General features: G+C 32.8%; 3 pseudogenes across 1 annotated transcript; all 3 read right to left on the reverse strand.

Moving 5' to 3' along the window:
• Window positions 1–2,011: 2,011 nt before the first annotated feature.
• LOC145124607 (receptor-like serine/threonine-protein kinase SD1-8) lies at window positions 2,012–16,864 on the reverse strand (annotated as a pseudogene). The gene is made up of 7 exons (XR_013715659.1): window positions 15,516–16,864; window positions 4,592–4,765; window positions 4,120–4,295; window positions 3,550–3,760; window positions 3,229–3,466; window positions 2,996–3,146; window positions 2,012–2,445 (listed from the first exon to the last, which is right to left on the reverse strand). The product of XR_013715659.1 is annotated as a receptor-like serine/threonine-protein kinase SD1-8 (transcript).
• LOC145124610 (receptor-like serine/threonine-protein kinase SD1-8 pseudogene) lies at window positions 5,722–6,881 on the reverse strand (annotated as a pseudogene).
• A 3,029-nt stretch (window positions 16,865–19,893) lies between the features above and the next one.
• On the reverse strand, window positions 19,894–27,107 carry LOC145124608 (receptor-like serine/threonine-protein kinase SD1-8; annotated as a pseudogene).
• Between the last annotated feature and the right edge of the window lie 731 nt (window positions 27,108–27,838).

Genomic DNA, 27,838 nt, shown 5'->3' on the forward strand with positions numbered 1-27,838 from the left:
GGGTTGTAGTTTGAGATGTGGTCCCTGTTTGCTGTATATGTGACATGTATGTTGGTTTTTGGATCTATGATCGTTGTTGTTTCTACTAGGCTGGGAGGTGAGTTTTCTCACAAGAACTTTGTATTGTAGTATGTGTCCTTCTATGTAGGAAGTTGATATATTATAGTGATATGGTAGATTAGTATATATGTATGATTACCTATATTGTTAGCTAGTGTTATTTGTTTACATATGTCGACATAATATGATTGGATTGAGGTATTACTACTTTGTGTTGTAAGCCAACAAACTCGGGAGCAATCCAATCATAAGTTGAGGGTCGGGAAGGGCATTCCAGTCTTATGTTGTGGGATCAAGAGCAAGCCAGTCATGAGCTCTTGGTCGGGAGGGGGCAATCCAGTCTCATGATGTGGGCTCAGTGGCAATCCAGTCTTATGTTTTGGGCCTAGTGTTCATGCACTGTATATGTATTTTCGTGTGGGGTATTTTGAGGGAAATCACTAAGCTTTGGCTTACAGTTGTTGATTTCAATGCTTTCAGGTACTTCAGATAAACGGGGCAAGACAAAGGTGTGATCGTACACATCCTCCTGCTGATTTGTGTTTGAGAGATTAATTGATACTCTAATTTCTTCGGATTTGATTTAAAAACAATGGTTGATTATCTTATGGTTTATTAAAATGTTTTTAACAAAATGAAGAAAAAAAATTGTCATGGGTTTTGGGATGTTACAGAAAGCCCCAACTCTACATGCATAAAGTGAAGTCGTTAACCATTAGATCTTTACACTTTTGAGCAACCATGCCCCTATGTCTTAATGCATGCTTTCTAAGGATTAAGGCTTTTTTATTAAACAAATAAAAGAACCCATTCCTTGTCTCCTAAACCATATATGGTTTTAAGCAACAAAAGAAACTCAAAATTTTATAAATCCTACAACTAGTTTATAAGATATAGATTTAAACCTTTTGGTAAAAAACAAAAAGTTTAATCTAGTCCAAAATGGTGTGCATGACATATTAAATCGTAACATATGAAATTATAATGTTACTTGTCATTGGAATATTATTTGTTTCCATGAAATAAATATTTTCTAATTTATTATAAGAGTTTATGAATATTTATTAAAATCAGTTTCTAATAAATAAATAATCAAATGTATCAAGTTGTTGTTAGTGTGACCCTTAAGATCATATGTTAATTAGCAATATCATTTTAATATGACTTTTGAACATACAAGATCTTTCATAAACATGGGTGACTTAATTGTAATATTTATTATTATCTATTTTGGACCCTATCTAGAATTATCTCAAGGATAGCATAAGTAGAGTAGTGGAGCATCCAGTATTTTTGCATTTTGCTAGTCTGTGGTGATTGCTTGGGCAAAAGGCTGTCTCATTGGAGAGCCTTTCTGATTAGGGCATGAAGAACCATTTGGGTCTTCATGGAATTTCTTCTTTTGTTTATCTTCTTCATTCGGTAATGTATGAAGTAATATAATCATACGCTTTCATTTGATCTAAATAGTCTTATACTGAAGTTGTTGAATTCATTCCTATCAATTGATTCCATTTCCATTATCTTCCAGCGGTTAGAATATATGGTTTTCACCCGGGAGACCCGGGTTCGATTCTCGATAATGGAACCAATTGATAGAAATTAATTCAACAACTAAGTATAAAACTCTTTAGATTAAATCAGGATCGGTCATGAGGAATTAAATATCCTCAAAGGCCCAAGACGAGTTAGAAAAAAAAGACCATTATCGTTATTATAAATTTTTATTTTTAAATAAAAATATATATAATATATAATAATAAAAATCTGGGTCCTGTGATGATAACTTTATTATGTGTCTTGGTGTCAAAAAAATCTTAATTAGAATATATTTTTTCAAGGAAAAGTGTGTGAATTTGGTCTAAAATTTTGATTTTACTTCAAATAAGCTGAAATGTCCATCTCACAACAAACCATTGGTATGATAATATAACAAATCCAACCCAAAAGGTTAGCTGTTGATCTGTTGTTATAATGTGTAAAATATGGCATAATCGCCCTTGTTGTAATAAAAGAATTAATAAAGTAAAATTCATTAAGATATATGTACTATATGGTAGCTAGTTGCTAGTTTCCCTATCTACCATGCAATATCGATACTGTAATTTCGTTTATGGTCATGAAATCATCTTGTTGGCTTGAAGATTCTGTTTCGGTATTTCTTCTTCTAATAAAGAATCCAGGATATTTTGGTAATGATATTTGTGCATTTTCACTGCACAATAACAATAACACCTTTGACATATTAGGTCTGTCTTCCGGGAGTTCCTGAACACATAACAGTCCAATTTGTATGCATCTCAATACTTCATTTTCCGAAAAATTGGCCGCGATAGATTTGTCTACTAGTTCTAAAGCCTTGCCTTCTTTCCATAAAGTCCACGTCTAAAAACATTGTCTTTGTTACACATAGGATAATTGAATATGATTGAAATAAAATGAACAAAATAATGTAATGAGTCATTACATTATATAATTTGAGGGGATGGAATGGATTATTATGTTGGTTCCTTATTATTTTATTTTTTTTAGAAAACCAAATGAAATTAAATTGAGAAATAAAGAAAAGTATTTTAGTTTATAGAAATCAACTTTGATCTTATAATTTTTTTTATATGACAAACAAATTACACATAAGTTCATGTTTCATGCCATTTGAAATATATCTAATATGTATTTCAAATAGTGAATAAAAGTTTATTTATCTTTAAAAACTCTTTTATAAAAATTAAACAAATAAAATTAAGTATCATGAAATCAAAAAATATAAATATAATAACAAAAAAATCTTAATTTTTTAATTAACAAAAAATCTTAATTTTGATTAATCAATGAATGTTCAATTTCATTTTTACTTGCAAACAAACATGCCAACATAAAGCTCCATTCCAATCCTTTTATTACTATCTATATCAAAGGTTATCTTAATACTCACTTCTCCAAGGAGGTTATGTTGGCTACTCATGTAAGATGATCCTGTGTTCTTTTTACCACTCACTATCTCAAGAACCAAAACCCCAAAACTAAAAACATCCGATTTTGTTGAGAAATGTCCATCCATTGCATATTCAGGAGACATGTAACCACTACATGACATTTGAGAAAAATTATAAGTCTAAAAAATGCGACATTGTTTTTGCATTTTGCATAAAATACATTGATACTTACTATGTTCCGACCACTTTCTTTGTTTTTGCATCGGTTTGATCACTTCCAAAAATCCGTGCCATACCAAAATCAGATATCTTTGGGTTCATATCTTTATCGAGCAAAATATTACTAGCCTTTAGGTCTCGATGAATGATTTTAAATCTTGAATCTTGATGAAGATAAAGAAGCCCTCGAGCAATCCCACATATGATCTCAAGTCTGCTTTTCCAATTGAGTGTCATGTTTTTCTCTTTCTCTATAGCAATTTTAAAGAACAAGTTAGGTTTGAGTAAGAAACTTTATATCAAATGGAAAAAGCAAATCTTGCTACAAACATACCGAAAATGAACATATCAAGACTTTTATTTTCCATGAACTCATAAATTAATAACTTCTCTTCGGCCTCAATGCAACAACCTAATACCCGAACAAGGTTTCGATGTTGCAGTTTCGCGATTAATCGGACCTCATTTTTTAGTTCCTCAATCCCTTGATCGGAAATTCTTGAGAGCCTTTTTATCGCTACAACTTCACCTTCCATTAATTTACCCTATATTTATAATGTATACACTCATGATAACAATTTATTTATATTTCTATAATGATAACCACAAAATATGTATTATGAAACTTATAAAATAGAATATATCCATTACCCTTAATAACAATCTACTTACATGTCTTTACCATAACATAATAGTAACATAAGTACATTTAGTTACTCATAATAGCAATGCACTTAGTTTTTTTACCGATCAAAATAATCTTTAGTCTAACACTTGTAAGTATTTTGTAACTTCATGTTACATGTACGTTTCTATTATTGCTATTATGAGTAAAAAATAAAAAAGAATGTTATTTTTTGTAAGATGGCGTATTTTAAATGTTAATACACTGCAAATACTTTACCTTGTAAACACACCCGAACCCTCCTTGTCCAAGTTTATTTGCGTTTGAGAAGTTGTTTGTGGCCGTAACAAGTGTCGAGAAATCAAACAAAGGTAATTCTAGTTCATCCATCTCTCTTTTATTTGGCACAACACTCCCATCATTTAATAAGAAATCTTCGGCTCTTTCTCGTGGACCTAATTTGTATCATAATAAAATATATCAATCACATATGTTAAAAAACAAGGGTAACGAATGTCACAAACCCCATGTTCTTAAGATTAATTCAACTTATATGAGCTCAACTTATCGAAAGTTAATTATGTTTATACTAAACAGTTTGATGACACACGATACTCTAACAAATCAGAACCACAAACTTTTTTTAACCTTAGGGGGTTAATGTGAGTATGAATTATTTTCTATGTTACTTTAATGATAATGGTTTTAGACTTATAAACTAAGGTGCTTGACTCTTCAAACTGAAAATTACCTTTTGTCTTTGCCACTGATTTCTTCGACAATTGTAGCTTCTTCTTCCTCAAGTAAAAGAGTATCAATAGAAATGCCAGCGCCACAAAAGCACCGATGCTAATTGCCACAGGTTTGACAACTTTGTTGTCACTACTGGAGCCATTTTTAGACCTTTTAATCATCGGTGTTTTGTCTGTAGTGAATAAGTTCAAACTTTTAATCATCGATGATTTGAAATGGGTTTCAAGATCAGGTTTATATGGGTGTGAGATTAGTCAAATTAATTTTAAATAATAAAAGATGAGAAATCTCCAGAAAAGTCCTAAAATTTTACCCTAATTTACGAAAAAGTCCCAAACTAAATTTTGCTTACGAAAAAGCATGAATTACCGGTAAAAGTGACGATTTGAACACTTTTTTCCGGTTTACCGGTTTTATTACTTACATGTTTCACTAAAGTCCCATTATTTTACCCTAATTTGCGAATAAGTCCCAAAATAAAATTTACTGATGATTTGACTATTTTCTCTATGTAACATACATTGTACCAGTTTCATTGCTGACCCGGTCGCCTAGTCATTAAATGAGATGATGAGGTGGATATGTTGACTATACATAATGCTATGTTTAGCATAAAACTTGATATCCTGATGTATTGTATATCTTTTTGGAACATAAAATGCATCCAACGAAGACTACAATAATTACATAAACTAACAACAACTGTGTTATTTTTTACGTTTATAAGAAATATCAAATTGTCTATCTAATCTTATGTAACCCAATATATCCATCTCATCAGACATCAACTCGTTTTCTTTCTTTTTTTCTTGGAAACACACATTTTATTGGTTTTATTGCTGACGTAGATACATAGTCATAAATTAGCCGATGAGATGGGTATCAAATTTTACAGTAAATGTTACATTATATAACTCATCGTATTCATTTTATCAGCTAATTTGATGACTAAGTGTAAGTAATAAAACCGGTAAACCGATAAAATGTATGTTACATGAAGAAAATGGTCAAATTATCAGTAAATTTTATTTTGGGACTTATTCACAAATTAGGGTAAAATAATGGACTTTAGTGAAACATGTAAGTAATAAAACCGGTAAACCGGAAAAAAAAAGTCAAATCGCCATTTTTACCGGTAATTCATGATTTTTCGTAAACAAATTTTAGTTTGGGACTTTTTCGTAAATTATAGTAAAATTTTAGGACTTTTCGTAAACATCCGTCAGACCCATCTCGTAGATTCCATGCTTGTTTGTTTTTCGGCCGGAATCCTGTCATACAATTGCAGACCGGTGCAGTGGTTGCATCACAAACGCCGAACGGACCACATTCACTAAAGTGATCGCATAAATCACCGGGAAAAGCCCAGAATACATTCCAAGTTTTTGTTGTTTCTGCCCAAACAAGTCTTTCACTTATACCAGAAGAAGTTATAACGACTCGCGAATAAATAGAACTATCGGGTATTTCAAAAGAATAAATAATCTCGTCGGAGTTCTCCTGAAATTCAAAACGCAAAATACTCACCCCATTCATCTCCGGTGTACCGCTGAAAGTTCTCCCGTTCCACGGCCCAGTCCGCCAAATTAGATTTTCGTTGTTAGTTGACAAAATTTCCGGGAACCCACTGATATTCAGTTTAAAAGAATAATCACCGGTCGCCGGATTTTCTTCCGTCTTCCACGACTTCAAAAACCGATTGATTCCAGATTTCCTGTCCCACCCCAGTTTCATCTCCGGCAAGAGAGTATCAGTCGGATAATCAAAGCTTTGCCAAATGTAATTCTCCGGGTTCTCATCATTTTCCGAACGAAGCACAAAGTTACCGTTGTCCAAAAGCTGCGCCACCGTCTTCACCACCGGTGTAGATTGATTTGACGACCAGACGATGGTTCCCGCTTGATCTACCAGCACCATGTTGCCGTTGTCGACGATGGTTAGGTTCCCGGAGGATGAAGTAATGGGGGTATCTCTGTTAGCTACCCAAACATATGTTATGGGTTGTATTTGTTTATACCAGATTCCTATATACAAATTATTGCTGGTATTGAAGAAACCCAACTCGAAAACTTCACCATTAGAGACTAGAGTTTGATTGATGGTGAGGGGTTGTGTGGGTGTGATGGTGTCAATGGCTACACAGAGAAAAGGGTAGAATAGAAAGAATGTGAAGATGAAGGTGCTGACATGGCTATGGAGGGTTTTCATTATCTGAAAGTTACAAAGATCAATTGAATTTTTGTTTTTGTCTTTATTGGTTTGGTGAATTGAAGATTTTAAGTTGGCTCTTATCTTTAAAGAGTTCGTGGAAATGGTGGAACAAATGTCAATAAGGTGTGTTATATATTTTTTTTCTTTTAATTTTTTGAGTACTTTGACCACATAAATATTCTTTTAAAAATTGTGAATGACTATATATATATATATATATATATATATATATATATATATATATATATATATATATATATATATATATATATATTGAAATTAACTAATTATATTACAATAAGTTAATACATCTTAGTTATTATCGTACAACGAATGAGAAGACAAACGGGCAACAAGTTGCACCGCTAAGCCTTTTTGTATGGTAAAACCAATTTTTTTGAAGACTACATCCATAGATCTAGGGGATATAACATTGTTATGCATGATCTAGGGAAAACCAAACGTATCAAATGCAAATGGTATGAACACGTGTTGATTTTTAATGCACAGTTTCTCATGTTTGGTGACCTTGGATGTAGCAGTTTTTAATGCAGTTTGTCCCGTCGTGAAACCCCGTCCCTCAAGCCTACGAGGGGGGATATCCATGTAAGGTCCACACATGTGTGTTTCCCTCTAACCCATCCAAAAATCAAAACGTCGGCCGATCTAAGAGTTGACCTTCCTACTGTCGAGTCAGTTAGGAAATTCACAGGAGCATCTTTCTTGGCAGAAACCCTGACACGCTTAAATATGCCAACCAAAACATCTCTAACCATATCATGATTGTATTTGAACCCCATGAGTTCTTTGCAATGAACTGCATGCTCTCCAAGTATGATTAAGATAACGAGATAAGTAATGGGGCCGAATGATTCGTCATATTTAAAGTTCTTCATGGAAAAGTATGATTAAGATAACGACTTGATGTATACTACTGAGTTAATCACTTAGAAATAAACTAAGTATATATTTAGTCATTAAGAAATAAATATCTTCTTACTTTTCTTCTTAATTATCTTTCTGTCGATTTGAAATGATTGCAAGTGTCTTAAAATATAATTAATTTTATCAAAATATGATATTTGTCACCATTTCACATAAATAGAAAGATAAATAGGAAGAAAAGATAAGATGATATTTAATTTGTCATAGTCATTTTCCTTTTTGTTATACACGATTTACAACATTAAACCTCAAACCCCATATCATTGTTTAAAATTCTATCATTTAGGTTATAGATATTGTAAGTTAATGTTTCTTTGGCATCTATGTGTCTAAATGTGTATTAATTAATACTTAATATTAGGAACTTATATATGGATGTGTCACTCATTTAACTTGCATCATTTTTTACTTAGAATTGGACAAACAATAAATTGAAGCAATGTCTTCTTCTATCTTTTCCAACTTATATACGATGGTGCAAAATTGAATAACCATGCCTCTCAATGGAAGACATCTTGGACACAAGATAATTTTGGAAGATCGTTTAGAGAGTGCCCTAACTCTATGGTAAGTGGTATTACATTCAATTTTTTAAACTAAACCAACAAATCTCTCAATTTTTATTTTTTCGTTTTTCAAAAGTTTAAGGAAAGAAATGTTTTTTCTTGGGAATGGCCTATGAAACTTAAAAATAGGTGGTATCATGATAACCTAGTTGGTATCAATAAGAAGTTGAAGACGTAGAAGAGATAACAAATTGGAGGAGGTAATTTTGAAGCGAAGATTACTTCATTGGAAGATGAACTAACATTTACAAGATGAATTAGCATTTAAAAGTTTTAGGTAATAGAATTGCATAAAATGGAAGTACAAGATCTTTCCTTTCCACTTACTCGTAAGAGAGGTGTAATAGTTGTGTTGTTTGTTATGTATGTAGTTAAGATAGTTGTGTTGTCTGTCTGGAAAAGTGTTGTCTGGTAAAGTGTTGTCTGGGACTGGGAAAGAAATCATGCTGTTTGATTGTACATCTGATTGACTGTGCTGAATGATGAAAAAAAGTAATAATTCAATAAAAAATAAATTTAAAAAAAAAGTTATTTAAAAAAAATTAATAATCCAAGAAAGAAAGAAAGAGGCGGGGTTTGGTGCATAATTGTCTTTCCAGCCCATTCAGCCAGAAAGATATGATTTTGGGGCTTTCTTGTAACACCCGGTATCAGAAAAGCCAAGAAAGGAAAGAAAAACCTTAAGTCAAAAGGGGGTCAACTCGTCGAGTCCAAGGAAGAACTCGACGAGTCGGAGCGGGATCCGAGTGCAAGATTAAGTGACCGACTCGACGAGTCGGAGAGTGGACTCGGCGAGTCAGGTCTGGGTTAGGAAGCCCTAATTCCGGGACTTGGTGCCCTATTTAAGCATCTTATTCTCTTCCCTAGGGTTCATTACAGCCTCTCTCGTCCAGAACCCCAAAACACTAGCCACCCAACTTCATTTTTGGAGCTTTTGGTGAAGATTAAGGTCCATTGGAGTGGATTTTGAAGGCTTGGGAGAAAGGAGCAAGGAAGGAAGTGTAGATCCAGCCTTCACATCGAGTTGGCAACTGTTAGAAGGTAAAAAGTCTGGACCTTGAGCTTTCAATTGATAAATCCCCTTTCTAGCTTGCCTTTTTGTCACAATTGGATCATTTCCAAGTAGAATCCGAGTATTAAGCCTTTGTGGATGGTTTGGACAACAGATCTGGACACTCTTGAGCTTTAGAAGCTCAAAGTAGTTGGCTTTATTCAGCTAAGGTCCCATTTCATGACCTAGGTCTTCCTTGAAGCTTAGATTAAGTGTTTTAGCCTCATAGCACCTTGCATGCACGTAAAGTTGGCAACTTTACGTGCAATGCTAGCATAAGGAGTCCAGATCTATGGGTTGGAAGTGTTGGAATTGACTGAAATCGACAAAATAGAGTTGTCACAAGGAGGACTCGGCGAGTCGGGTCGCAAAACCTAAACCCTTCTGTTTATGAGTCGAATCAGTGAGTGGGGTTAGAGAAGGACTCAGTCAGTCTGTGTCTGTGATGGACATGAAGATCATGGTACTCGACGAGTTCAAGGAGGAACTCGGCGAGTCCAAGGCAATCTTCTTAGCTGATGAAGATGGACTCGGCGAGTCAGTTAAAGATAGTCCCGATGTGTTAGATGAAAGAGAACTCGTCGAGTTCTCGCTAGACTCGACGAGTGGAGTCGGGGTTGTTTGGGATTTGAGGAGCATGGACTCGGCGAGTTGGTAGAACAACTCGGCGAGTCTAGTCAACTGGAAGGTTGACTTTGACCAGGACCTTGACCAGAGTTGACTTAGTTGACCTCTGGAGGACAGTTAGGCTAAGTTCTATTATTTGGTGTTGGTAGCTCGGTGAGCTAGGAGAGCATCGCTTCAGAGAATAGTCGATTAGCAGCCAGAGGATTATCAGCAGAGTTCATCAGTTCAGGTGAGTTTTCCTCCCAGTAGGAACGGGTCTACGGCCACAATGCCTGCCCGTTTAGTTAGCAGTAGTTCCGGACTCTGGTCCGATGCAGTAGTTCAGTATGCTTGATGTCTTTGTGATTCAGGCATGTTTATGTGTTAGTTAGTCCGGACCTCGGTCCGATGCAGTATGCAGTATATGTGCTTATATGCTATGATCATGTTATACTATGTTCAGTTAGTCCGGACTTCGGTCCGATGCAGGGGGCAAGGCCCCAGTTAGTCCGGATTTCGGTCCGATGCAGGGGGCAAGGCCCCAGTTAGTCCGGACTTCGGTCCGTTGCAGGGGGCAAGGCCCCAGTTAGTCCGGACTTCGGTCCGATGCAGTGGGCAAGGCCCAGTATGTGCTTATTATGTTATTGTATGGTATGTGGTAGTTTGGGGGAGCTCACTAAGCTTCGTGCTTACAGTTTTCAGTTTTGGTTTCAGGTACTTCCGGTAGCGGAGGGAAGAGCTCGGGATGATCGCATGGCACACACCATAGTTAGTCAGCCTGGGATGTTTTACTCTGATAAGAAGATTATGTTTTGAATTAACATTATGATTTTATGTTATGATTTATGTTATGAATTGACAGTTGTGGTTTAAGTAATGTTTTTTTAAAACAAAATTTTTAGTCATGATTTTGGGTCGTTACATTTCTGGGAAAGACATATCTTACCGGGAAAGACTCTTTTTTTGTGCAAATCAAACAGTCTTTCCGGTCCATTCAGCCAGAAAGATTTGTTTGGACCTGGAAAGATGCGTATCAAACGGGACCTAAATGTCTTTCTTTCAGACTCACATATCTCTTTCTCTTATCACACAAGCACTTTTGTTTCTCCATCTCTCGTCATTCCAACGTTAACCTTCATAATGACATTGGTCATCATTAGTGGGATGTCAAATCCACCAAGCAAATTACACCATTTGTTTGCAAATAAAACGTAATATAATGGTAAAAAGGGGTATCGATCCTCGGGGAAATGGTTGTATTCAATCACCAATGCAATCCAATAGAGCTAATGTAAATAAACTAACTAACTACAATTAAACTAAAAGGGGGGGGGGGGTGTTGTAATTGCTTGAAAACTAAAAGACTTGAATAACTAAGAAGACTTGCAATTAAGCAAGATAGTGAGATGCTCAAATATTGGAGAGAATTGGTTAACCAAGGCAATTCAACACAATGAACATTTGTGTGTTTATCATTAGGATTCAACATGAAGCTTATCATTCATCCCAAATTGGTTATAGCAATCATGAAGCATGATATGCTAAGATTCCTCATAGGTAGTATGGAGGTTGGGGAAGCCCACAACACACCTTCTTAATCAAAATCAAAGATCCAATTGAAGCAATTGAACCCAAGAAGTTGATTAGCCTTAAGAATGAATCCTTCAAAAACCCACAAACATCCAAGGGTTTTAGCCAAAGTTAACCAAAATAGAGAAATTAGCAACTCGTGGCAACAAAATAACAATCACAAAAGTCTAATTGCATCAAGAAACTAACAATTACTTTGGAAGATAAGAAGAATGTGTATCCAAGCTCCAAAAATCGCCTCCTCTGGTCTCTAATGGTGGAAAATCGAAGTGGTAGCTGAAAGATCCAACCCCCCATGTAAATGGTAAGCCAAATGACAAAAATACCCAAAACTGGGCAGTTGCGCGGGGTAAGCCAAATGACAAAAATGCCCAAAACTAGGCAGTTGCGCGAGTACCCGCGCACGTGAGAATCCACCTGCGCAAATATTGCTAGAATGCTATTGGCTCATTTTTCCTCCACTACACCATTCCACTACCCAAGATTCCATTGGTCCCCTCCATGACTCATATGATTTGAAATTGGCCAATCACCTTCAAGCTTCAAATATGGATGCTCCAAGGCCAAAATAACAATCAATGACCCATCTTCACAAGCCCACTTCATCCAAGCCTTCAACTTTTTAAGCCCAAATCTCCATTGATGGATCCGCAAAGCCCAATAGTGCATCGAGAAGCCCACTAAGCCCAACTTCAGACAAACCACAACCATAATGAACTCCAAAACCCTACAAAATTTCTCATGCAAAATAGAAAGTCCCCAATACGATCCATGATAAAGAAAAATAAAGAATATACAATGCAATACTAATAAAAATAGCTAAAAATACTAAAATAAACTAATAAAAATAAGGAAATAAAATAAGCTATAAATCACACTGATCAAGGTCTCTTTTTCTCTCTTCCCTCTCACACACTATCATTCTATATGTCTAACTCTCATTCTCAGAGTCTCTTCTTTTCTTTCTATTTCTCATTGGTCTGTACGTACCTGAAGTAATATATGTACATGAGTACTGAATTATACATTGCACCAGTCTTTTTTTCTCTAGTTTCTCACACATATCTTTCTAACTATGATTCAATAATCTCCAATAAGGTTATTTTTGCAAAACATCGAAATTAACCAAAATTTTATGAAATGCAAAGATGGTGTTCGACTTTCTACATTATGATTATCTTGATTTCTATGTACCTGGGCTTAAAATTAATCAAACTTTATTATTTCTTTTAACTTTTATCTATATTTATAATCTTTGATGTAAATCTAAACGTAAAATGAATCATACTTTGATATTTGATAATATTTATTCTTAAGAAAAACATTCATAATTTAGGGTCCTCAATTTATCCTCTCATCAATCATTTGACTCCTGTCATCAATCTAGCTATTTTTACAACTTTAACCGTTGGTAGCAAAACATCGTTTCCCGTGATCTTTAATGGAAACATATGAAATTTATTTAATGGACATTTGCATCAAAACCGATAATAAACAACTGAGTCCCGCTTCCATTTAATATGCACCAAAGTTGTCCCAAACATAAACATAAACGATATATATATATATATATATATATATATATATATATATATATATATATATATATATATATATATATATATATATATATATATATATATATATATATATATAGAGAGAGAGAGAGAGAGAGAGAGAGAGGAGAGGAGAGGGTTCAATTGAGAAAAAAAAAGTTGAAAATTGGGGAATCATTCTCAGCCACACATTTATTTTGCCGCAAAACACTTAGACGTACCGTCATAAATGGATAACGGATAAACATGTGTTTTCCAACCAAACATGTTTCTTTAAACTATGCTAATCATTACCTTAATATACACAAAAACATACTTTTTTTTGTTTTTTTTTATTTTTAGAAAACCATTTTTATCGAAAAATTATTTTAAATATATCAAAATTCTTAATTTTTTATTTTCTATAAATAGACATCCATATTGATATAGTTTTAAGATAAAATAAAATATTTATTTTTTTTAGAGTTTCAGCTCTCGTTATTCATAAATGAATAAAAATCTATTAGATTTTTATTACAGTACATTCGTTATTCACTTATGGATAAAACGTATGCTTAACTTTTTTTTATAGTTTAAGTATCGTTCATATATGAATATGACACATAATAAAGTTTTCTTACTTAAAATATATTTTTTACATCATCTTTCGTCATATATTATATTTATATATGAATAAAACGTGTATTAGTTGTCGTCATATTTTATATTCATATATGAATAAAACATTTATCAGATTTTTTTTAGAGTTAATTTATTATTCATATATGAATAAGTAGTATAAATGATACTTAAACTGTAAAAAAAATTAATTATATATTTTTATTCATAAGTGAATAACGAATGTACTGTAGCAAAAAATCTGATTCATTTTTATTCATTTATGAATAATGATAGCTGAAAATATAAAAAAAAAATTGGTTTATCTTAAAAGTATATCAATATGGATGTCTATTTGTAGAGAATAAAAAATCATGAATTTTGGTATATTTAAAATCATTTTTCGATAAAAATAGTTTCTTAAAAATTAAAAAAAAACGAAAAAAAAACTACGTTTTTGTATATATTAAGGTAATGATTAGTATAGTTTAATGAAACATGTTTTGTTGGAAACACATGTGTATTCCTTATCCATATTTCCGCTGGTACAACAGAGGCTTTTGCGTCAAAAATAAATGAGTGGCTGAGAATGATTGTCCATTGTCCCATTCTCAACCTTTTTTATTTTCTCAATTGAACTTACCTCTATATATATATATATATATATATATATATATATATATATATATATATATATATATATATATATATATATATATATATATATATATATATATATATATATATATAGGAGTAGGATCAAATGAAAACACCAAAAAAGGTTGTGACGTGTGGCAAAATGAATCTTCATTTATTACAGTAGATTATTATAAATATTACATTTAAATATTATGTGGAATTTGATAAAATAAAAAAAAAATATATTCACAAAAATGCCATGTGGAAAAAAATTTAATTGAAAATAACCATAAAATAACATGTGGTAAAATGGATCTTCATTTATTAGAGTAGATTAAAAAACAAACAAAAATAAAATACATTCCTAACCCCCATTTTTCCCCATAACCAGTTACCTCTCTCTCTCTCTCTCTCTCTCTCCCCCCCCCCCCCCCCCCAAAAAAAATAAGAAACAACCACCATCTTCGTCTCCCCCGTCGTTGATTTCCTTGGTCTAAAGCTCCACCCTAAATCACGATTCTACGAGAGAGAGAGAGAGAGAGAGAGAGAGAGAGAGAGAGATGACAAAAGGCATGGCGGCGGGCGGTGGGTCTTATACTGAATCCTAAATCCCACCATTTCTCCGATTTGGAAAAATCCTACGATCTAAAACTATCAAACCATAAATTAAAAAAAAAAAAAAAAAAAAAAAAAAAAAAAAACATGAAGAAACTGTATGTCAAGCGTATGTGGGGTTGATCTCGACATCACATACCCTCTGCCCAGTCATTGTTATGAAGCTTGAAGGACAAATGGAAGCAAACACAACTCTCACCGTTAAATTAATGGGCAAGAAATCGATTCTGGAATGAGTTTTCTTATGTTGAATTGGTGAAGTGGGGTGGCATGGGGTGGGTATGTTGGCGTATTTTCTTTATTTAATAATAGTAAATACTTATAGAAAAAAATAGAAAATAAATATAATAAAGCAATTTTGTTATTTCAATCTTAGAAACATATTTGGACTAATAATTCAAAACTTTTGTAGTTTGGAGTATTTTCTTAAAAAAAATACATACCACAAAGACCATTTAAAAAAAAATGAATGCCTTAGAGACTTGCACTGTACAAACTATTAATGCAGGAATCATTATAGATTTTTGGATTGATTTAGAAACGTACCCAAATCAGAAGCTGCAACTCTAACGTAAAGATCATCTCCACCATTATCCGAATCAGCATACTGCCTCATATCGATGAGATCCCCTTCCCAAATCACACAACCCGACCCGCCTTCAGTGACATCCATATTAGCATAAGCAGCACAAGAACAATTCGTTTTGCAAATCTCACCACACTTTTTCAAATTTATCGTCTGATCTAAAAAGCTTTCGAAGTCTCCGGCAGTTTCATGTTCTTCAATAGCTTAAATCCATCCGACCTGCAATCCAAACTGGAGTTTCTAACACACCCATCCAACCCAACTCGGAGATCCCATGCTTGTTTGTTCTTCGGATGGAATCCAGTCATACAACTGCAGATCGGTGCAGGGTTTGCAGTACAAATGCCAGACGGACCACATTCACCAAAGTGGTCGCAATTACCGGGGAAAGACCAGTACACGCTCCAGGTTTTTGTTGTGTCAGCCCAAACCAATCTTTGATTCACACCAGAAGAAAATACAACCAATCGCGAATAAATTGAACTATTCACCAATTTAAATGAATAATAAATCTCATCTGAATTATCTTCAACGTCAAACTGCATTATACTCCTCCCTTTTATCTCCGGTACACCACTAAACCTTCTTCCAGTCCACGGTCCACTCCGACGAATTAACGTTTCCTTGCGCATAAGCAAAATCTCCGGGAACTGACGAACAGTGAATATAAGAGAATAATCACCAGTTGCTGGATCTACGTTGTTCGTCTTCCATGACCTCAAAATCCGAGTAATTCCAGATTTCCTGTCCCACCCAAGTTTCATCTCCGGCAATAGAGTATCAGTCGGATAATCAAAGCTTTGCCAAATATAATTTTCTGGACTCTCATCGTTTTCCGGACGAAGCACAAAGTTACCGGTGTCCAAAAGCTGCGCCACCGTGTTCCCCACCCGTGTAGGTTGATTTGTCGACCAGACGATGGTTCCCGTCTGATTTACAAGCACCATGTTGCCGTTGCTGATGATGGTTAGGTTCCCGGAGGATGAAGTAATGGGGGTGTCTCTATTAGCTACCCAAACATATGTTTTCTGCTGAATTTGCTTGTACCAAATGCCTATATATAAATTATTGTTGCCTGGATTGAAGAACCCCAACTCAAAATGTTCACCTTTAGAAACTAGAGTTTGATTGATGGTAAGTGGCTGTGAGAATGTGATGGTGTCAACAGCTAGAGAGTGAAAAGGGTACAAGAGTGACAAGATGAAGATGAAGATGGAGGTGCTGACATGGCTATGGAGGGTTTTCATTCTTTGAAAGTTACAGATTAACACTAACAGAATTTTTATGTTCATTGATTTGTGTGATTGGATGTTATATGAACGTTGTCAACTTCAAAAAATTCGTGGAGATGGTGTTTATATTTTTATAATTCTTGAATCCAGTTTGATCAGTTGACTTTCGAATAAAACTTGATTAATAATTTACGGAAATTATATGGTAAGTACCTCAAGAAGTCAAGAGCAATGGCAAGTAAACTAATGTGGATAACTAGGGACAGACTTAGAAACGGTCAAATTGGGAAAAAAGAAATACTACTAAAAATACTAATGTATATACATACTTATTAGTCGAATTACCAACTCTATTTATTTAGGTAAAAAGATATATAAATAACAAATAATTTAAAATAAAGTTAGTAAAAAAAACATTCAGACATTGAGTACTTTCATTAGAATATTATTTGAACAATAAATATGGCCCATTTGAAAACATGCTTTATTGGAGGAAAAAAAAAATCCAAATCTATACCGAAGCTCTCCATTAAAGTCTTATTATTTTATCATAATTTACGAAAAAGTCTCAAACTAAAATTTATTTACGAAAAAACATAAATTACTGGTAAAAGTGGTTATTTGATACATTACAGACCTATATGCATCAAAGTCTCATTATTTTACCATAATTTACGAATAAGCCCTAAACTAAAATTTGTTTACGAAAAAAACATAAACTACCGGTAAAAGTGATGATTTGACCATTTTCTCCTATAATACACATTTTACCGGTTTTATTGCTAACCTAAACGCATAATCATTAAATGAGCTGATGAGATGGATAGATTGGATTATGTAATGATATGTCTATCGTAAAACTTGATATCCTTTTGCATTGTATTTTTTTTTTGGAATATCAAAATGAATCCAACAAATACTATAATAATTACATAAACTAGCAATAACTTATCCTATAACACACATTTTACCGGTTTTATTGCTGACTTAAACACATAATCATTAAATTAGCTGATGAGATGGATAGATTTGATTAAGTTATAAGAAATTTCAAATGAGAAAAGGCATGTTTTTTCGTAAATAAATTTTAGTTTGAGACTTATTCGTAAATTAGGGTAAAATAATGAGACTTTATTGCGTCCATGTCAGCAAGGAAACCAATAAACCAGGAAAAAATAGTCAAATCGTCACTTTTACCGGTAATTCATGTTTTATCGTAAATAAATTTTAGTTTGGGACTTATTCATAGATTAAGGTAAAATAATGGGACTTTAATGGAGATTTCTCATTAAAAAAAGAATATTTTTTCTATTTTGGTCTCATTTAATCTTTTTTTATGGATTTGGTACAAATCAAAATTTTAAGGGTAATTTGTAAAAAAATCCTATTATTTTGAAAAAATTAAGGACTAAGTCATTAATTTTATTTAATAAAAGAGCCCATAAACCAGATAAATCGTTCACTTTAACCTATTATACCTGGTAACCCTCATTTAACTGGTTACCCTTGTTGATGTGGTCATTAGTTGGGGATTGTGTATGTTAACCTCATTAATTTAGGTTTTTTAAAAGAAAATCCATTTGTCTCTTTTTCATCCAACATTTTCTTCCTAACATTCCCTCATTTCATCCTAAGCTTTTGTCGATGGATGAACTATTTGAGTCGGACACCATCGACGTTCAACTTGATGAGTATTTCAAAAGAAAACCTATTTCAAGACGCAAAGATGAGTTTCTAAATGCTCTGCATGATGAGATTAATGATGAAGCGCATTTAGCTGAAGTAGACCATCATGAAGTGGACTTGGATGAGAAGTAGATGATGAGGAAGATAGTGAGGAAGATAGATTCTAGTATGTCACCCATGATCCGAAGGCCAGATGAAATGTTATGACACCAGTGTGTGGAGAAAAGTATGAATTCATACGTCATCTAAAACTATGTTTAACAAATCGTTCCATCTATAAGGGTTTTCAAATTCGTTTCAAGAAGTGTGATAAGGTTAGATTAGTGGTTGTATACTTGTATATGAAAGTGATCTAGAAAATTTCCCTTTCATGGTTAGGGCTTCATGGATGAGTACTGAAAAATCATTCCAGGTAAAGAAGACGAATGACATGCATATATGTGTTAGGAATTTTAATAATTCAACACTTATGAATCCAACTTGGTTAGCAAAGAAATTTGTGAAAGAATTGATAACTAAACCAAGCTTAAAAAAGGAAATATAGGAAATTATACAAAGTAAATTTCACTACAAGGTCTCATGGTCAAAGTGCTATAAAGCAAGGTGTAGGGCACTGTCCTTAGTTAATGGCAAATTGAGTAACCATTACGCGAGAGTGTGGGATTACAAACATAAGTTGATGAGGTCCAATCCAAGCAGTATAGTTAGGATTTATGTTAACCTTAACCCTGATACAAATTTTCATAGAATATATATTTGTTTTAAAACAATCAAAGAGGGATGGAAAAGAGGATGTCGAATGGTAATAGGCATGGGTGATTGTTTCTTAAAGGGACAATGTAAGGGTGAGCTAATAACTTCAATAGGTAGAGATGAAAACAATCAAGTTTACCCTATAACATGGGATGTTATTGAGGTTGAAAACAAGGTTAATTGAAAATGGTTCTTAGAACTAGTTACTGAAGACCATTCATTAGAGGATGGTAGGGGATTAAGTGTCATCAGTGACCAACACAAGGTAATAACAATGATTCCATTATTTACTTATCATTTATAACACTTTCTAATAACAATTACTAATTTACTTTTTCATATGCTAGGGTCTTCTTGAAGCTACAAAGGATCCTAATTGTCAAAGTACACTACAAAGGAGATCATGGACTGTATCATAATCAATGAAGCAAAATTACAAGAGTTTGAAGGTGTAAAATAAGTACATATGGATCTTGATATGTTTGTAGTATGCTTTCTCATTCTTCATGTTATGTAATATGCATCACTTATGGTGTTTAATCTACTAACTATTCATTGTTATGCTTATTACATGATATATGAATAGATAGCCAAATTACAATTGAAGGAGTCCCTGAAACTCATTCATTTAGGGATGAGGAAAGGATAGATGAGAAGAGCATGGATATGGAAAACATGACATAATCTCCACTTTCTTGTACTAAGATATTTAATAAAGCAAAAGTAATAAAGAAATAGAATAAAATGTTGTACAATTGTAGATGGTTCCTAACCTACTTGCACTATCTACCATGTAATATTGATACCGTGATTTCGTTTATGCTCCTTGAATCATCTTGTATTCTAGAAAATTCTGTTTCAGTGTTCCTTTTTCTAATAAAGAATCCAGGATATTTTGGTAGTGATATTTGTGCGATTTCACTGGACAGTAGCAACAATATATTTGACATGTTAGGTCTATCTTCCGGATGTTCTTGAACACATAACAATCCAATTTGTATGCATCTTAATACTTCGTTCTCAAAAATATTGGCCCTGATAGATTCATCTAGTAGTTCTAAAGCGTTGCCTTCGTTCCATAACGTCCATGTCTAAAATCGTTGTAATCGTTACATATAAGATAATATCAAGAAATGGTTAGAATTTCTTAATCTATCATAGTTAAGGTATGTTTGATATGATGAAATAAAATTAACAAAGCAAGGGAATGAACAATGTAATTTAATGAGTCGTTATATTATATTGTCATGTTTATTAGTTTAAACGAAAGCAACAAATTATTAGAAAATTAATATTAAAAAATTAAAAATATATGAAAGAAAAAATTACATATGAACATATTTCATAACATTTGAAATATATAATAAATATTTCATACAGTGGAAAGTAATTAATCTTTAAAGGCTTGTTTATAAAATAAAACAAAATCAAAATTGAGTATAATGAAAGTAAAGTAAAATTATAATCAAAGTCGATTCTTAATCTTTATAAAATAACAAAAGTTAACTTAGTTAAAGTTTTGATTTTTTTTTTAAATATTACTGAATTTTATAAAGTAGTTATATAATAAATCATTTCATTCCATTAAAAAGGAAATGGAAAGAACAGATCTCTCCAAATGAATGAAAATTGCCTAAAGATAAATAATCACAATCATCAAAGAAAGCTCAGATTCATTTGTACATAAGGATAAACAAACAAGATCTATTTAATGCCACATAATGCTTCATTTTATTCCTTTTGTATTACTATAATTCAAACACTATCTTAATACTTACTTGTCTCAGAAGGTTGTGTTGACTACTTGTATAACATGATCCGGTGTTCTTTTTACCGCTTACTATCTCGAGAACCAAAACTCCAAAACTGAACACATCTGATTTTGTTGAAAAATGCCCATCCATTGCATATTCAGGTGACATATAACCGCTACAAGAAATTTGAGAAATATAATAAGTCTAAAACTACAATGATATTAGTTTGCATAAATAGATTGTTACTTACTATGTTCCAACCACTTTCTTTGTTTTCGCTACATTTTGATCACCCCAAAAAATCCGTGCCATACCAAAATCAGATATCTTCGGGTTCATTTGTCTATCGAGCAAAATATTACTAGCTTTTAGATCCCGGTGAATGACCTTAAATCTTGAATCTTGATGAAGATAAAGAATCCCTCGAGCAATCCCACATATGATCTCGAGTCTGATTTTCCAACTGAGTAACGTTTTTCTCTTTGTCTATAATTATTTCAAAAGACACCTTAGATTTGAATAAAAAATATGTATCGAATGAAAAAAAAATAAAGCCTGTGAAAAAATTACCAAAAAGGAACATATCGAGACTTTTATTTTCCATGAACTCATAAACCAATAACTTCTCTTCGGCTTCAATGCAACAACCTAATACTCGAACAAGGTTCCGATGTTGGAGTTTCGCGATTAACTGAACCTCGTTTTTAAGTTCTTCAATCCCTTGATCAGAAATTCTTGAGAGTCTTTTTACCGCTACAACTTCACCTTCCTTTAATGTACCCTGTATTACCAACAACAAAAATCTTCTTGATGTTCTCATGTTTATCACGACACAATAATTTAAAAGGGAAACTTAAATAACATTTTATACTCTTGATATCAATATAGGGAATGCACTATTTTTTCCGACAACACTAGTTATACTTTTGTACCCATAATAACAATATACTTATATTTCTTCACCGATAACAACAAAATATGTATCATGAAACTTATAAAAAAATATACTTAATTTCTTACTCATGTTAACAACTTAAATGCATTTCTTAGCCATAGAATAGTAGCAAAATAAGTACATCTATTTACTAATAATAACAATGCACTTGTTCTTTTTTTGCTATTATAATAATAATATGTAATCTAACACTAGTAAGTATTTTGTAACTTTCAGGTAAAATGTTGGTATAATCCGTAGATAAAAGAAAGTATGTTGTTAAGTAACTTGTCATTATGAGTAAAATGTATAGTATGTTGTTTATATGGGTAGAAAGAGTAAAGTAATTTGCTATTTTATGCAATTTGTGGGTATTTCAATTGTTAATACGTTGAAGATACTTTACCTTATAAACACACCCGAACCCGCCTTGCCCAAGTTTACTTGAGTTCGAGAAGTTGTTTGTAGCCATAACAAGTGTCATAAAATCGAACAAAGGTAACTCAAGTTCATCTGTCTTTGTTTCACCATAATAATCTCTTTTATTTGGCACCACCACCCCATCTTTTAATGTGAAATCTTTGACTCGTTTTTCTGGAGCTAATTTTGATCATTAAAAAAGTATACTAGTCATATGTGAATCAAGAAAACAACCTATTTTGACCTTAGAAATCTTTAAGTGTTAATGTGATTTTAAATTATTTTCTATGTTAATTTAATGATATTTATACTCCTCAAAGTTAAAAATTACCTGGTATATCTGACTCTAGTTTTTTCAACCTTTGTAGTTTCTTCCTCATCAAGTGAAAGAGTATAATTAGAAATATCAGCACCACACTAGCACCGATGGTAATGCCAACAAGTTTGACAACTTTGTTGTTGCTGCCGGAGCTATTTTTAGAACTTTTAGTCATCGGTGATTCGCCTACAGTGAATAGATTCGTACTTAATGATATCTGAAATTGTAAAATCCAAGGCAAATCTACAACTTTTAATACATATGATAAATTTCACCAAACTGCCAAAGTAAGTTTTTGTGTGTCCCCCAAAGTAACGAAGTCTAATGTTGTATATAATATTAATGCATGAGATACACATTACGTGAGTCTGTTTTCTTCCAAAAGAACAACTTGGGTAAAACATGCCTAAATAAAACTTTTGACTACTGATTATATTATCAAGATGACAAATTAAAGAAACTTTTGGACCAAAAGATAGCTACTTATTTTGAAGTATGGTCATTCATGGCCTCATGGGCAAGAAAATAAACTACGATTTGTAATATTTGTTATGTAAAAACATAATCCGTTGTATTGTATTTAATATGTATCGAGGTTTGGATTTGAAATGATGTTCATGCGACAAAAAAATGTTTTTTTTTTTTATTGTGAAAAAGACAATTTTTATGCTTTATCCGAAATATAGATGAAAATAAAGTTTTTTTTATTAAATAACCACTAATTTCACATGCCTTCATTAGTTTTTTCAGTTTTTTTTATATACCATTTTTTTTAAAAAGAAATTCACTTCATTTTATCAGTGAAATCTTTATTTTTCCTGTGAAAATGGTATTTGAAGATTGCTACCACAATAATTAATGGTTTTCATAAAAATATAAACAATTCTGGCAGTATATAAAGAACAATAGTTTCTTATGTCAATCTTTTTTTTCTAAAGTTTTGGTCATTTTTTGCTGGTCAAACCTACGAACTCGCATGTCAAACAAAAGAATTTGAAGGCAAAACCTATGTAATAAGTTTCTCTTCAGAAAAACAACGATTTAGTATTTCACAGATTTAATATTACTGATTATAGTTTTAACACATCGACCATAACATACAATGGTGTCATAATTTCTTTCATCAGTCATTTTAAATATTTAATTAATGGTTTTTTTTTCTTCATTATTATATAAATCAGTGATGTTGATGTTTGTTTTAATTATCACATTTAGAACAATTTTCCCAATCGCTTCGTGAAAAGACCAATTTATGGTGTTGCTTAAAAGCTTAATTAACAAACTGTCTTTGTTATGCTAAGCTCATTGATGAATGGGTCGTTAAAACTGTCAAAGATTCTCACATAATTAATTACTAGTTAAAAAAATGAATAAAAAAGAGAAAAAAAAAATCAACGAAGCCATTCTAGAACTAGACTTTGGTTAGCTTTGATTACTGGGATATCCTACAATTTGTTTAAAATGAAGGTTTAAAAGAGCAATTTTTTTTAGATGCATAAATTTTGCAACTTTTTCTATTTTTACCGTTATGTTATCATATGTTTCAGTATATTTGAAATATACTTCCAAGTTTGTAATCTTTTACGTTTTTACAATGAATATATTGATACTTTTTCATATTATATGTATTCATACAGTATAAAACGTATTTATATATAATTTTTTTAATTAAAAAATAGAGTATATTTATGTTTTTATCCTAATTTTTTTATATTATATGTATTCATGTTGAAGTATAAACATGTTTTTAGAAATATATAGATAAATTTTTTAAATATATAAATATGTTTTTATAAATATAAATATATATATTTTTTAAGTTTTAGATGTATATATGTTTTTTAGAAGTCTAAATACATATATTAATGTGTTTAGAAATATAAATATTTTTTATTGCATATAGACATGTATTATAGCAATCAAAATCGTACTTATAAAGAAGAATACCAAGAAAGAGGATCAAACTCGTTCTATAATAGGTTTTTGATTGATACATACGTGTTTACAAATTTTAATAAACCTTTTTTATTTTTTTATAATCATAAAGTTTAAAAAATAACAATAAAAATATAAGTTTATTCTATTTTTTCTTTAAAATTAAAAATATTAACATTATTATAAGTTTAAACAATAAATTGTAATAGGGCTATAAATAATAATATTTTATTAAAAATGGCAAATTAAATTATATTTTTGGTCCATGTGGTTTGCACTTTGTAGATTTGGCCTAAGTTTTGAACAATTGATACAGATGGTTCTTGTGCTTTTAAAAATCCAACAAAGTTGGTATTTTTCTCGGTTGTCTCTAGCCTCAACCGTTAAACTCGTGTAAAATGACAAAAATATACCCATGTTTTTGCCAATTTCTAATTTTATTATCATATAATTGTTTATAATTATTAAAGAAATGACTTGCCTATTCCCTTTCTTTTTGGAAAACCCACGGACTCCTCCAGATCACCACCAATCCATGAAGATGATGTTTTTGATTTTATTCTCTTATTGAAATGAAGATTTGATCAGAAATGAAGGTGGATGGTTGTGTGTGTGTGGACAGATGTTGTCAAGTAATGAATAATAAACTGATGGAGGTGGAGGGATTATGTTGAACAAAAGAGTCTATTAGAGTATGACTTTTCTTTCACACTCGCTAATGATTTTAGAAATAGTTCATGAAGTTTATAGATGTTATTACTTTTGGTCCAATGGCAAAAATAAATAAATTATGAGAGTCTTAAGAAATAAACCAAATGCGATGGAATTTAAAATTACAAGAACCATCCGTATCGATTTCAACACTTTGATCGAACATGTAAACTAGTACAAACCACATGGACCCAAAAAGTAGTTTACCCTAATAAAAAAATCTGGACGGCTTATTAATAATATGATAAAAATAAAATTAATTAGCGTCCATATGAAGAATATAGAAAATTACTCTTCTTAATAAATTGTTGTGTTTAATTGAATTGGAATGATTGTATAAAGAATCAAAGAACACATATTTTCAAAATCTTGATCGAAGGGTAACAAAATATAAATGTGCATTATGAAACATACCCAAGTCAGAAGCTGCAACTCTAACGTAAAGATCCTGTCCACCATCTTCAGAATCAGCATACCGCCTCATATCGACCAGATCCATTTCCCAAATCAGACAACCCGACCCGCCTTCAGTGACATCCATATTAGCATAAGCTGCACAAGAACATTTCTTTTTGCAAATCTCACCACACTCGCTCAAATTCTTCGTCTGATCTACAAACGCTTTCGAACTCTCCGGCAATTTCATGTTCTTCAATGGCAGAAATCCATCCGACCCACAATCCAATTTGGAGCTCCGATTCCGAACACACCCATCGGACCCATCTCGAAAATCCCATGCTTGTTTGTTTTTCGGCGCGAATCCGGGTGTCATGCAATTGCACATCGGTGCAGTGTTTGCATCACAAAAGCCGAAGGGCCCACATTCATTAAACTTATCGCAATAATCATCGGGGAAAGACCAGAATACATTCCAGGTTTTTGTTGTTTCAGCCCAAACGAATCTTTGAGCAATACCAGAAGAATTCATAACCACACGTGAATAAAGAGAAGCATTCAGCATTTCAAATGAATAAATTATCTCCTCGGAGTTCTCCTCAAATTCAAACTGCATTATACTCACCGCTTTCATCCCCGGTACACCGCTAAACTTTCTCCCGTTCCACGGCCCAGTCCGCCAAATTATTTTTCCGTCGTTGTTCAGTAACAAAAGCTCCCGGAACCCAATCATATTCACTTGATATGAGTAATCACCGGTCGCCGGATCTTCGTTTGTCTTCCACGACCGGAGAACCCGATTAATTCCAGATTTCCTGTCCCACCCAAGTTTCATCCCCGGTAATTGAGTATCAGTCGGATAATCAAAGTTTTGCCAAATATAATTCTCTTGATTCTCATCGTTTTCCGGACGAAGCACAAAGTTACCGTTGTCCAAAAGCTGCGCCACCGTCTTCACCACCGGTGTAGATGGATTTGACGACCAGACTGCGGTTTCTGCTTTATCTACGAGCACCAAGTTGCCGTTGTCAGTGATGGTTAGTTTCCCGGTGGATGAATTAATGGGGGTGTCTCTGTTAGCTACCCAAACAATCGTTCTCGGCTGAATTTGTTTATACCAAATTGCTATGTAAAAATTATTGCTTGTATTAAAGAAACCCAACTCGAAGACTTGACCATTAGAGACTAGAGTTTGATTCATGGTGAGGGGTTGTGTGGGGGTGATGGTGTCAATGGCTACAGAGAGAAAAGGGTAGAAGATGAGATTGAATATGAAGATGAAGATGAAGGCGGTGCCATGGCTATGGAGGGTTTTCATTCTTTGAAAGTTACATACACCAATATAATTTTGTTTTGTGTTTACTGATTTGGGGTACTGGAGATTTTATGTTGGTTCTCATCTTAAAGAATTCATGGAAATGGTGGAATAAGTCTCCAGATGTTAATAGGGTATGTGTTATATTTTTTAATTCTTGAATCCGGTTTGGTAAGTTGAATTTTCTTTTAGAAATGACGATTGCCTGATTATCAAGAAAAAAGTAATGGAAATCATATCTTAAGTTCGTCATAGTCATTGGGTGATTGTGCAAAACAGTGAATAAGATAAAGAGTTTGATATATATTAAAGGGATAATGACTTGAGAGTTGAGAGGCAACCTACTTTTTTCATATTTGGTTATTGAATTATTTTTCGTGTTTTATTTACCTTTGAACTTATTGAAACGTGTATATTATACCGGTTATAGCCGGTTTTACAAGTTTGTCTTTAATTATGTTTAAAAGAAACATTACGTGGAAATGACATGGCTTCCCCCCTCATTAAAGTAGACCTTGAGTTCACATTTAACCCCTGAACTCGATTAGGGCATCGATTCTTCATCTCACTCCTTCCTTACTTTGAAGAATTGCATCTTCTCCTAGTGATCGAAACTTTATTGTAGTGGACATCCACTACAATGGGATGTTTGTACCAAGCCCCTAGTCTACTTTGATGTTGAAGGAGAATCCGTTCGTGACGTTGAATATAGTGGGTTTGGGTACTTAGAGTTCATTGATTTCCTTGAGAGGCTCACTAGTAAGAGTTGAAAATATGTGTACTTCTACCTTCCACAAGAATCATTGACTTAGGGCATTCATATATTGC

This window comes from Lactuca virosa, chromosome 7 (genome assembly GCF_052849685.1).
Source record: "Lactuca virosa cultivar CGN04683 chromosome 7, Lactuca_virosa_CGN04683_v6, whole genome shotgun sequence".
NCBI classification, from domain to species: domain Eukaryota; kingdom Viridiplantae; phylum Streptophyta; class Magnoliopsida; order Asterales; family Asteraceae; genus Lactuca; species Lactuca virosa.